We start from the raw sequence: 12,462 nt of genomic DNA, 5'->3' as shown, positions 1-12,462 counted from the left end.
GCGTCCCGACCCTCATAGTCCCTGAGGCCCGCAGGAGATAATAGGGGTAGGTTTGGGCCCACCATAGTTTTGTTTCATTCGGGATTTAGGGTCGGGACCAAAAATTGGTCAGTTAATCATTTTCGCTTTTAATATGCTGGATAACATGGAACTTTAAAGTAAATTCTTCGTGGAAAAAACAAAACCTCTAGGAACTTTCCGGGAAATTTTGAGTCGGAACAGTTGAAATAATTCAAACACAAGTTTCTTATTGATGCCAGGCCAGCTCAGATCATTTTCAGGGTGGACGGACGCATGTGTATGTATTACATTGTGCGTTTCCCGAATATGGCATATCCCTACAGCTACAGTCAAGACCTAGAAATGTGAAACTGAGCCAATACAATACTTTTTTAGATAACTGAAATTTTATTTAAGTAGGAGGAAGATTAAACTTCTCCAGAAAAGTGTCAATACAAATAGCAGAGTTGTAACTCTCTTCTATAGACTGTTTGTCACTTCTTATTCTTTTTGAGACTTTATCTGCCAAACTATTACCATCTCTTTTGACATGAGTGACTGACCAAACATTAAAATATGATAAGATAGATTTAATAGTTTTAATAATTTTCCTATTTTCCCAGCTAACAAAAACTTCTTCCGTTGTGATAGATTTCATAACCGTTTCTGCATCAGCTACAATGTGAATCTTTGAGATGTCCTTGTCTCGAACCCAGCTCAGAGCTTCCATTACAACCATACATTCCCTGTCTCTGGATCTTTTACTCTAGTTGCATAGGATCCTTTGACACCTGAGATTCCACCTGCAAAGTTACACAGCACCTTACCAGTGCCACAATCATTAGTATTGTAATCAAAAGATACATCTACAAAGAGTTTAAGGATAGTATCATCTCTAGAACTGTGAGTCTGACTACCTGCACGATTTATTATGCTACCTACTAAGTTGTCTATAAGAACAAGAGTTAAGTTAAGTTGAGACATATGGTAATTAATTCTAGCTACTGTATTTTCAGGGTTTAGAGTTTTATCCTGGAAGATGCAATCGCATTTCTCCTTCCAAATTATCCAGCAACCAATCATAAGAAGAGATCTCCAGTGTTGCGTTTCTTCGGCACTTGAGTTTCTGACATCCACAAACCATGAAGTAATCCATTGTATAACACTTTGGCAGTTGGATATGACTTGATCAATATTAATGTTTAGCTTTCTCCAGACAGATTTAGAGTGATTGCAGACAAGGAGGAGGTGAAATAAAGACTCTTCTTCAGAATTGCAGATATTGCAGTGATGATCATCCAGATAGTTAAACTGAGCTAATTTTTTCCTTGTTGGAACTGCATTTTTGAGACATTTCCAGATGAAGAGCTTCACCCTGTGTGGTAACTGCATCTTCCCAAGTGCCTTCCATACAACTTTAGGAATTGTGCATATAGCAGCTTGATTTAATACTCTTCTCTCCATGAGTTTATTATAGGTGGATTTAACTGAGAATACACCATCTTTAGAAGGAGACCATCTCAACATATCTTCTTCTGACACTGAGAGCTGCATTCTTGATATCTTTCTACATTTTCAGGTGAAAATAAAATGTTGAGAAGTCTTGTATCCCATTCATTAGTGTCTGATAAGATTAATTCACTTACAAACACAAACTGATAATGAAATGTATGTTTAGGTTCAACAGTTTCACTCAAACCTATAATCCATTTGTTAGACCATATTCTTGTTGATCTACCATTATTTACTTCCAGTGTTGCTGAACTATAGAAAGACCCAATTAAATGCCCTTCCATACCCAAGAAGAATTATTCCTTTCACCATGTAAATGAAGAAAATCCTCATTTTTATGATATTTAGCTTGAAGAAATTGACCCAACAAATTGTCAGAGTTATGACATATTCTCCATGCTAGTTTAGCCAGGAGCGCAAATACAGTCGTAGTATCACTATCAACACCCACTTATCCAAGTTTTTGCCTTTTCTGCTATCCGTTGTCGTTGATGAGCTATCAGTCGAGGTAATTCATCTATTTGTAATCAACATTAACATGGAGTTTTAAGTTGTTGCTGGTGGTTCATTGTTCAGCAGCAGTCCGAATCATCTCCAGGAGATGCAACACAATCAATTGAACATGTTTCTGAAAACGAGTGCAAAAATACAGCAGCATGCTTCAACCTGAGTCCTTGACAAGTGTGAACTGACCGATGTACACAAGAGAGACCGCAAGCAAATGAAAGCATCCCGGAAGAGGAACAATACATTGCACTTTGAAGAGCTTTGTAAGTTGTCACCCTTGTCTGCTTTTCCTTTCTCCTTTTTCCGCTTTTGCATTAGTAGGTTACATTCAACAATTTTGAGCATTTCTAAGAGAAACTTCATTTCATAGTGAATAAACAAATTATTCGTTGCTATTACTGTCTCGAACTTCTACTTACTCAAGACACTGACAGTTGTATCTTGTAAAGCCAAAATATAATTTTCATAAGAGGTTAAATAATGCTACAACAACAGCAACTGCCAGTAAAGGGAATCGTCTCTAACTTAGGGATTGCTCATACCAGCTGTAATATGCAGACTCCAAAAATCTGGCTCTTTCTGATATATCTTCTCTTCCTGCCATGGAAGAACCCTCTCTCCTGAGGAAACAAGGGGAAATAAATCTTAGCGTCGAACTTTTGGTTACGTAAATGAACGCGTTCTCCTAGAAGAACAAACGATGCAGCTGTGATCCTATCATGCTTCCTACACTATAGTATTCTGGATAGTATCTTTATATGTTATGCTTTAGAAGTCATCCAAGGAGTTCTGAGATAGGTAAGGCATGTTCAGATGACTCTTCAGGAGGTGCTCATATATTAACTCTGCATCCTCTTATATTATGTTTCTTACTCCTGGATTCTCTTTTAAAAGGTAATGGACATAAAAGTTCTATGCCGGACCAATCAAGGCTAACTACATATGTCTGGAGGTCTTAATACTTAGCTCAGGGGAATAACAAACACAGTCGAACTAAAAGATGAGATATTCCTTACCAGCAAGTGCCACAAGAAAGGAATCCCTTCAGTCTTCTTAATCCGCTTCTTGATTTGGTTGATTGCTGTAATTCAAACCTAAATCTTCAAGACTAAATTGGAATCATTCAGTGTTCAACAGAACACAGTACCAAACTTATTTAAATACATCAAGCTGTTCATCTGATTCCCCAATTATATGGATCTAGTAAAGAGTTAAATACACGTAAAAATAGATTCACGTAATGCAAACCTAATTAAATTTGGAGAAAGTATAAAAAAAAAACATGTTGTTATACCTAGTAGGTACAGGTATCGAAATCTGGACCAAGCAATTCAAATTCTTTTTCATGATTTCCTTGCCCAAATTCAAGTAAGGCTCCTGCAAGCTAAGCATTATAAAAAATAACACAATATCCAGAAGGTTTCAACTAGATACCTGCCTAGACAGGTTTAATTTATAAGTTGTTACCAAACCACCTAATATGGTACTACTATCCTTGTGAAGACACTCTAAAATTACTTCCAAGTTGAGCTCTTCGGAAAGCAAGAAACTAATGTAAAAAGATTGTTCAACCTAGGAGGCTAACAGAACGAGACCAACCAGGATTCCTGTCTGCAGGGATTGTTTCTTCTTCCTGGTCATTACAAAAAAAAAATTAAAAAAGAAAAAAGAAAGTAAGAAAGAGGAGAGAAATAGTCCCCGTTAGAGGAACTGAGGACCCAATTTTACCAAATGAAGAGCTAAGGGAAGTGTTTCTCTTACCTGGATTTCATCGTGTCGAGTAAATTTATTGGTGCTAGGCTGCTAGCTAAGGCACATAATATTAGCATATCCAGATGACACTCAATATGCCAGACGGACTGCAATTGTGCAGCCCGTTAACCAAAATTCAAGTGTACCCTAATATTGGGATCAAGTTCTATGTTTACATGGCAGCGATTCTTCACAATTCAATCTTTTTAAGAAATATTCGACCATATTTTATGAACCGAAGTTCATACTTTTTGCAGAGAAGATGTACTATAAGCATTACCCTTTGTATAATAACATCGACACCATATAAAATCACTCTTTTTTACACTGGAAATATCACAGATATCACAACATTTATCCCTTTCATAGGTCATCAAAATGCATTTCCAATCATTTATGCAGTGGCCATCGGCAATGTAACTAGTAAGACAATCCACCAAGATTTTCAGGCGGTCCCCAAATGAACTAATATGAAGGCATACATATACCCGCATCAACAAAACTAGATCATTCAGATAGACCTGATTCCACAAAATTGGTATGACTTAATCAATACGGCATACTTGTCTGGATCAGTAACAATGGTTGTAAAATTACCTCTACGCGTGAAAATGCTCACGTGTTATTTCACAGGTGAAACTAAGATGACTAGAGTTGTAGCCTTACACAAGCAAAAGATAGGGCGTATGAATATGCTTCTTGTCATACATAAAGATTAGGACTAACTACTCGAATTACCAGCAATGAAAAAGTGTACATATATTCACACGGATAGATACTAGTGGAAATTCGACTTTTTTGTTGTAAGCAAAGATCACAGGGAGAAAACGCTGATTAAAGAGCAAAGGGAAACAGAAAATAGACGGGTAGAAATTCAACTGCTAACTTATATATGCTACCTTTTAGCATGTAGGGAACGTCAAATATATGCATATACCACAGGACATTGACAGAGCTTTGACTTACACCATGTTGTGACTAGACGTCATGCATATCGATTTCGAATCCCTTCCTTGCAGTCTTCTCAGCATCTTCCATCCTGGCAAGTTCTAGTAAAGGAAAAGAAAGAATTCCGTGTATGTAGTTCTCTTCTTGATTTTGTGGTAAAACCTGTCATAAATCAGTACCAAACTCATCTAATCAAAGGAAACAGATGCACTTGAAATACTCATAGCATAGAGAACACATACATAGAAACTGCCGCAAAAATATATTGCAACAAATGCATAAAATTTCACTAGTTCATTCAGAAAGGAACACGACGGCGCGCACTACAAAAAAGAAGCCATTACCTGCTCAACCAGACTCAAACACATATCAGGTCGACCCATGTAAAAGCACAGAATTTGACCCCTTTACAAAGATTCCAAGTCTTTCGGGAACTGCTTCAATAGCTGCAAAAGCAAATACAACATTTTGAGTAACACAAAATTAAAAGAAACCCAAAAAACTGAAATGCAAGTATATCACCTTCTTCCATGATCAAAAGGGGGTAAACCCAAAATTGAAATAAGCCCAAAATTCAAATTCATCGAGGAAACACATACAAAAATTGTACCTTTGAGTGCAAATCATATGCCAAATGGTCATCCCTGTCTTTAACAACCAAGCTAGAAATAACATCAAATACAGCCTTTTCATAAGAGAAGTGGCATATTTCTGAACAAAAAGGGTTCAATAGTTCAAATTCAAACTCAAAGATCATGTAGAGACAATAAAAAAAAAGAACTTCCACAAAATTAGAAAAATTTAGTGGAGAGAAAATCTTACCAGTTGAGATTTAGCAGATGATAGATGAAATTGGCTCTTTGAAGGATTAGATGAAGGGACTAAATAACCAGCTAAAGTATTAGCAAGAAAGTGTTGGGTGCAATAATCAAAGATTTGACGAAACGGCCAAATTTCCCAAATCTCCGCAACAACAACAAGGCAAAACTTTGGAAAAAAACAGAGTGAGTCACGTGTTCAACACGTTGCCCTTAAGATATTAGCGCCCGGCTACACTCAAGAGTGATGCTATAGCCCTCACAGGACGGATATCTCCAGGATAAAACACCCTACTACACCTACTACTAGCATATGTAGTAGATGCTCAACTTGAGCTTGGCAACTCCGAAAAACCCGTTAAGAAAAATCGCGAACTCTTAAAAAACGCTATAAAATATTTTCCCTTAGGGATCCCTCTAAAATATAGAGCAACCCCTTTCCCATAGATTTTACAAAAGTAGTGAATTTCTTTATATAATTGACAAATACAACTTAAGAAGAAAAACTCCCCGATGTGGGACTAAAAGGTTTATATAGTTTCTTAAAACTACTAAAAATTGGAAACTCCACGATGTGGGACTAAAAAGTTTCATTCACAAAATAAAACAATAAATTATAATTTTTTATTAAAACTTTAAAAAATTATTTTTTTATTAATCGTTTTCCAACAATCCCCCACATGAATGAAAACTCAATAAAACATGAAAACACAGATAGATCTTGGTAAATCAACATCCCAACCTCACGATCCAAACAGACTGATCGTGCAAGTGTTGAAATCATACTAGTCATTTCTACGTCGTCTCCCTCACACAAAAGTGTGTTGTCCCCAGGGTCATACTATGGTTGCATAAATCATAATAGTATTGAGAGCTTTCATCTTTAGTTCTCACATGGTGAGACTATAGGTATCTTTCACCAAAGTGAAAAAGCATGAACTAGTGAACCCTTAGTGACCTTTAGGTCCTAAGTTCCAGTAATACCAAAACCATCAAAATGAAAATCACATAAAAGCACAGGAAATACCATTTTAGGCAGAGGTGTCCATGAGGTCTTGAACCTTTGCTTAGTGAGATATTACCGGAATTACTTGCTAGAGACAGTGAACTATGTCTTGAACTGCTAGCATTTGATGTAATTCGCGATAACAACCACGGGTGATATCTCCAAGATTGCTGCCAAGCTCGTGCCGTTTTGTCCAATTTGGCCCTGGACATATCCTGTTTCTCAGAATGCTCTAGAGAATCAAAGCTCATATTCTCATAGGAAGCGGCCCACTTCCTCATTCAGATAGGTGAGTTTCCATAAAGAGTGTTACTGCTACACCCCACTTCAATCTTAAATTGAAACTATAGAACTCATTAAGACTTCTTAAAAGTCATCCTTCACATGCAGTCACACTATCACGTCTACACCATAGGGAAGGGACAGAGAATAAAATTCTCTGATAGTGTTTACCTTTACCCACCAAATTAGTTGTCTCATTCGAAACCTTGATCTTGGGATCTCCAGTCAGCAAGGTTGAGTATCCTTCATGGCAAGTTTAATTTATGAGCTTAAGCCCCTTCCCCTCGATGTTTCTAACTATCTCTTGGATAAACCTTTCGTCAAAGGTTGCGCGATATTCTCCTTGGACTTTATCCAATCAATGGAAATAACGCCGATTGAGATTAGTTTTTTAGCTTTAGCTATTATAGCTTGGCTAACACATATATAGATATAGCTGGCACAGGCCTATGCCAGAGAGGAATGTCTTCTAAAAAGCATCTTAGGCACTCGCCCCCTCTCGTGCTTTATCTATCTCAATACTCTCAGATTCCATAATGAATTGAGCAATATATGTATGTTTTTGAAATCTTCCAAAACAAACCTTCCTGCTAGAGTGAAACATATCCACTCGTAGACTTAGACTCCTCTGAGTCAACTATCCAGTTTGCATCACAAAGTCCCTCAAGGACAGCAAGATACCTTTCATAAATCAAAAAAGGTAATAGAGTATTTTAGGTACCATAATACTCTACTCAGTGCATCTGCTCTTGCTCTGGACTACAATTATATCTACTTAACTTACTCACATATAGGCAATGTCTGGACTTACAGTTCATTAAATTCATCAGACATCCTATAACTCTTGAGTATTCAAGTTAAGATACTCCATTATCCTTTTCTTGAGTCTACAAGAATAATCGTACGGAGTACAAGCAGGCTTACAATCACACTGATTGTATCTCTTAAGCACAAATTCAACATAATGAGAATGACTAAGACTACATATGTTAGATTATTTTCTAATCCTCATCCCTAAGATTACATCAACAGGGCCTAAGTCTTTCAAGTCAACGTTCTCATTCAGCGCATGTTTTTAGTGGAATTAATCACATCTATGTTTGTATCAAGTATAAGCATATCATCAACATACAAGCATACAATCACACAGGCATCCTTAACAAGTTACTTGTAAATATACTTGTCAGATTCATTAACTTAAATCCACTACACATTATCACATGATCAAATTTTCCATGTCACTGTTTACGTGCTTATTTTATAAACCATACAAAATTTTGTTCAACTTACAAACTTTGTCATCATAACCTTTCACTACAAAGTCCTCAGGTTGGTCTATGTAAATTTCTTTATCTAATTCACGATTTTAGAAAAGCTGTCTTAACATCCATCTGATGTATCTCTAATTTGTTTATGACAGCAATAACAATTAGCATCTCAACGTAAGTAAATCTCGTCACATGTGAATAAGAATCAAGGAAATATACACCTTCTTTTAGTTTATAGCCTTTAGCTACCAACTTAGCCTAATATTTTTCTACAGTTCCATATACCTAATGTTTCCTCTTAAAGACTCATTTACATCTCATGGTCTTACTCTCTGGAGGTAAACTATAAACCTCCCAAGTCAGGTTCCGACGGACTGAGTCCATTTCACTAAATGAAGCTTCTTACCAGAATGGGGTTTCAGTAGATATCAAGGCTTCTTTACAAGTCCAGGGCTTAGACTAAGCTAGGCATGTTATGAAGTCGGCTTCATAAGAAGTCTCAAGTCTAATTGTTTTACTTCTCTTAGGCTCAACCTTAACTTCATCTTCCTTTAAGATAAGTTCTGACTATTTGAAAATAAATCTAGGGGATCAACAACACATCTCTAATGAGGTACAGGTTTAAGAATAAACATGTTCAAAGAACTCAGCATCCCTAGATTATGTAATAGTATTCACAACAAAGTCAGAAAAATCACACCAAAGTCTGAAAAATCAGAACACACAACCAAAAATCTATATGTAGAAGTATACTCAGCATACCTTATATGAAGACACAATCAACATTTTTGGTTTCTATCTACTTCTTTTAGGAAGACGAATGAAACTTAGTCAAACACCCCCACACTTGACGCATTCATAAGAAGGTCATCTACCTTCCATAAATCATATGGAGTTTATCTGATCCTTAAGGGTACTCTATTCAGGATATACTAGTTAACATGACTGCCTCCCCCACAAGCCGCAGGTAATCCTGAACTAATCAACATCAATTATCATCTTCTTAAGGATACTTTTATGTTCAAGGCTTCTAATTGGTTTTGAACTTCAAGTTTATACATCTTAAGGCTTCTAAGGCATCCTTATCCCTAAGCAAGTATACAAGACAGTACCTCGTACAATCATCTACGGAAGTTATAAACCATCTTTTACCACAGTGATTTTGGGTTGAACTCATGTCATCTAGGCCTAACTGAATTAATTCTAAGGCTTAGAATTACTCTGAACATTTGTGCTAAAAGTTTTAAAGCATATTGATTCTTCACAATTTCACTTTTGTGTTCAAAGTCCAAACTAAATTTGGGTACGCAAGCCTATGCTATCCAGTTAAGCATTGACTTATAAGTTTACGGTTACAAGCTTACCACATAAAACAATCAATCACAAAGAAAGCACAAGAATCAACTATGTTCACATCATCAGATTTTTCCGTTAACTTATATAGACCCAAAGTCCTATAACTCTTGCTTAAAAAATAGCCTTGTTACAACAAGTTTTCCAGATTAATTAAGATCTTAAATCTTTTTCATCTACAATAGAACAAGATACAAGATTCTTGCATATGCTTGGAACATGAAAACTTCATTCATGTGAGAGTATTACAGATATGAGCTTCTGCTCGACCTTTCCTTTTATGCAACCTCTATTGCAGATGAGTTACTAAAAGAGTTTCTCGACATCCCCTATCCTCTGATAGAGGTGAACAGGTCTCTGTTTCAACAAACATTCTTGGTGGCTCCAGAGTCCACCTTCTGGTCTCTCACATTGGTTGTTAAAATAACTTCCGACATCATGTCAATAAACTCGTTCTAATTTGTTTCAACTAAATTAGCATTAACTTTCTACTTATTAAGGTTTTATGTTGTCTACACTTTACTACCGTATGGCCCGGAATTTTACAAACATAACAATCACCCTTAATTAAAGTAATGCCGGATTCAGTTTTACGAAACATACCTTTCTTATGAAGACTACGGTTAGAGTTGTGTTTGATATTCCCGCCTTTGTCAGCTTTGGAAGACTTGTGTTCATCCACATGCGCCTGGTAGCCATGTTCCTTTTCAATTTCATGTCACAATCTTCGTTTATACTCTGATCACGGACACGGTAATTTCCTAATCACCTAATACACCACATCTCACAAACCTTAGTTCCGAAACGGAAGATAAAATATGAGTTTTGAAGATAATATCTAGATTTACAAACTTCGTTTGAACCAACATATCAAAAAACTCATGATTACCCATAAAAATACTTTAGTTAACAACAAAAGTTTGCCCGTCAGAATTTTTCAGTAACATTTGTCTGTTTTGTAAAATATCAAAAAAATACTTTTACAACTCCAAAAATTCTTAAATTTTACGTGGGTAACTATCAGGATGTCTAATACGTTGTGTCAAAAGGGTTCATCGAAATTCCTTCTAGGTTAAGATATAATCTCGAAACTCTACAGCTGACCAAAAAATTATTTTTGTTTTTCACTCCACAATTAACATCCATGATTCACAAACCAACCAACCATTTTCGATTATTACAAATTATAATGTCTTAAGATTGTTGGGTGCAATAATCAAAACAAGGAAAAATCAAATAAGCAAAAGTTATTGATACTTAGCTCCTTTATAATGGAAGTGATCGATTTGACGAAACGGCCGAATTCCCCAAATCTCCGCAACAGCAACAAGGCAAAACTTTGGAAAAAACAGAGTGAGTCACGTGTTCAACACGTTGCCCTTAAGACATTAGCGCCCGGCTACACTCAAGAGTGATGCTATAGCCCTCACAGGACGGATATCTCCAGGATAAAACACCCTACTACACCTACTAGTAGCATATGTAGTAGATGCTCAACTTGAGCTTGGCAACTCCGAAAAACCCGTTAAGAAAAATCGGGAACTCTTAAAAAACGCTATAAAATATTTTCCCTTAGGGGTCTCTCTAAATTATAGAGCAACCCCTTTCCCATAGATTTTACAAAAGTAGTGAATTTTTTTATATAATTGACAAATACAACTTAAGAAGAAAAACTCCTCGATGTGGGACTAAAAGGTTTATATAGTTTCTTAAAACTACTAAAAATTGGAAACTCCACGATGTGGGACTAAAAAGTTTCATTCACAAAATAAAACAATAAATTATAATTTTTTATTAAAACTTTAAAAAATTATTTTTTTATTAATCGTTTTCCAACAGAAAGAACACAGCTTTGATCATGAGTTGGTGCTTCAAGTATCACTGATGGTTTTCTCCCATAACTAAGAACCTAAAAATAATCCGATGAAACAAAATCAGTCTCCCAAATAAACAAATAGAAAAAACCCATGAAAGGGAACAGAAGGAGAAGAAGAAACCAACCAACCTCTACATAGTAAGAATTAATAGCTGAAATTCAAGAATCAGAGGAAGTTTTAACAGGTATCGAACTTTATTCCATTTTTGATTTTTCGGTGACTAAACTAAGATTGTTTTAAGGTTTCTGTCTTGCTGACTAAGCAGCTTGGTGTTATTTCCAGCACCTAGTGATGTGACATACTATCAATTATCATCATCTACAGTCATAGACCGACCAACGCAGAGGATATCACAAAAGTTGCGGAAGTCTAGGCATATCGTGTGGACGGGATGAAATCTTGTAATGCGGATGATGTCATAAACCGGGAACACCAGAAAAGGATCATGCTCGTGGATTGTGAATGAGTTTGTCTGGTACGTCTGAAGTTCTGAACTATTCCAGCGATGTTTAAACTCATAGACTATTAGATTACGCTACATTTATATCTGCTTCGCCATGAAACGGGCGTCAACCAGGGGCCGGCCCAAGAATCATGGGAAGGGGATGTAAAAATTTGCTATGGGTGCAACCAAAAATTTTAAGGGGCGCAAAAATACTAAAACAGGCTTAATTATATAAAAAAAAATTCTTAAAGGGCTTAAAATGGGCTTTGGAGCCAGCTGGGCAAGGGGTGCCCCTGGCGTCAACAACTATATTTGATGAAGGGCTTTATATCATCCGTTACCCTGTATAATTTCTATCCAACCCACTCTCAAATCACGTTTCTCTATAATGTTTTAGCAAATTGGATAAAGAGTCAGAAGAAGAGAGAATGGAAACTACCACTACGCAGGAGTTATATATGTAACTCTATAGAAGAGAAGCATTCACATGAAGATGGACGACTCGATTTTGAGAAGAATGCCAGGGAAAGATGATTCAAAGATTATTTTGTTCTTGAATGTGTAACTAACTGGATGAAGTTGTTGATGAACATGAGCATAGAGATTCTAATGTAGTTGTGAGAATAATTCTCTGTATCTTCATTGATAGGCAAAAGCCTGATTTATACATGTTTACACAACTAGATAAGGCAAA

At 36.3% G+C, this 12,462-nt stretch overlaps 1 pseudogene; it reads right to left on the bottom strand.

Annotated features, from left to right (window-relative positions):
* Window positions 1-3,072: 3,072 nt before the first annotated feature.
* On the bottom strand, window positions 3,073-5,476 carry LOC113331326 (annotated as a pseudogene).
* Window positions 5,477-12,462: the final 6,986 nt, after the last annotated feature.

Source organism: Papaver somniferum, unplaced genomic scaffold (genome assembly GCF_003573695.1).
Source record: "Papaver somniferum cultivar HN1 unplaced genomic scaffold, ASM357369v1 unplaced-scaffold_125, whole genome shotgun sequence".
NCBI classification, from domain to species: domain Eukaryota; kingdom Viridiplantae; phylum Streptophyta; class Magnoliopsida; order Ranunculales; family Papaveraceae; genus Papaver; species Papaver somniferum.
The sequence above is the reverse complement of the archived record's forward strand: the minus strand, read 5'-3'. Positions and strand labels throughout refer to the sequence as shown.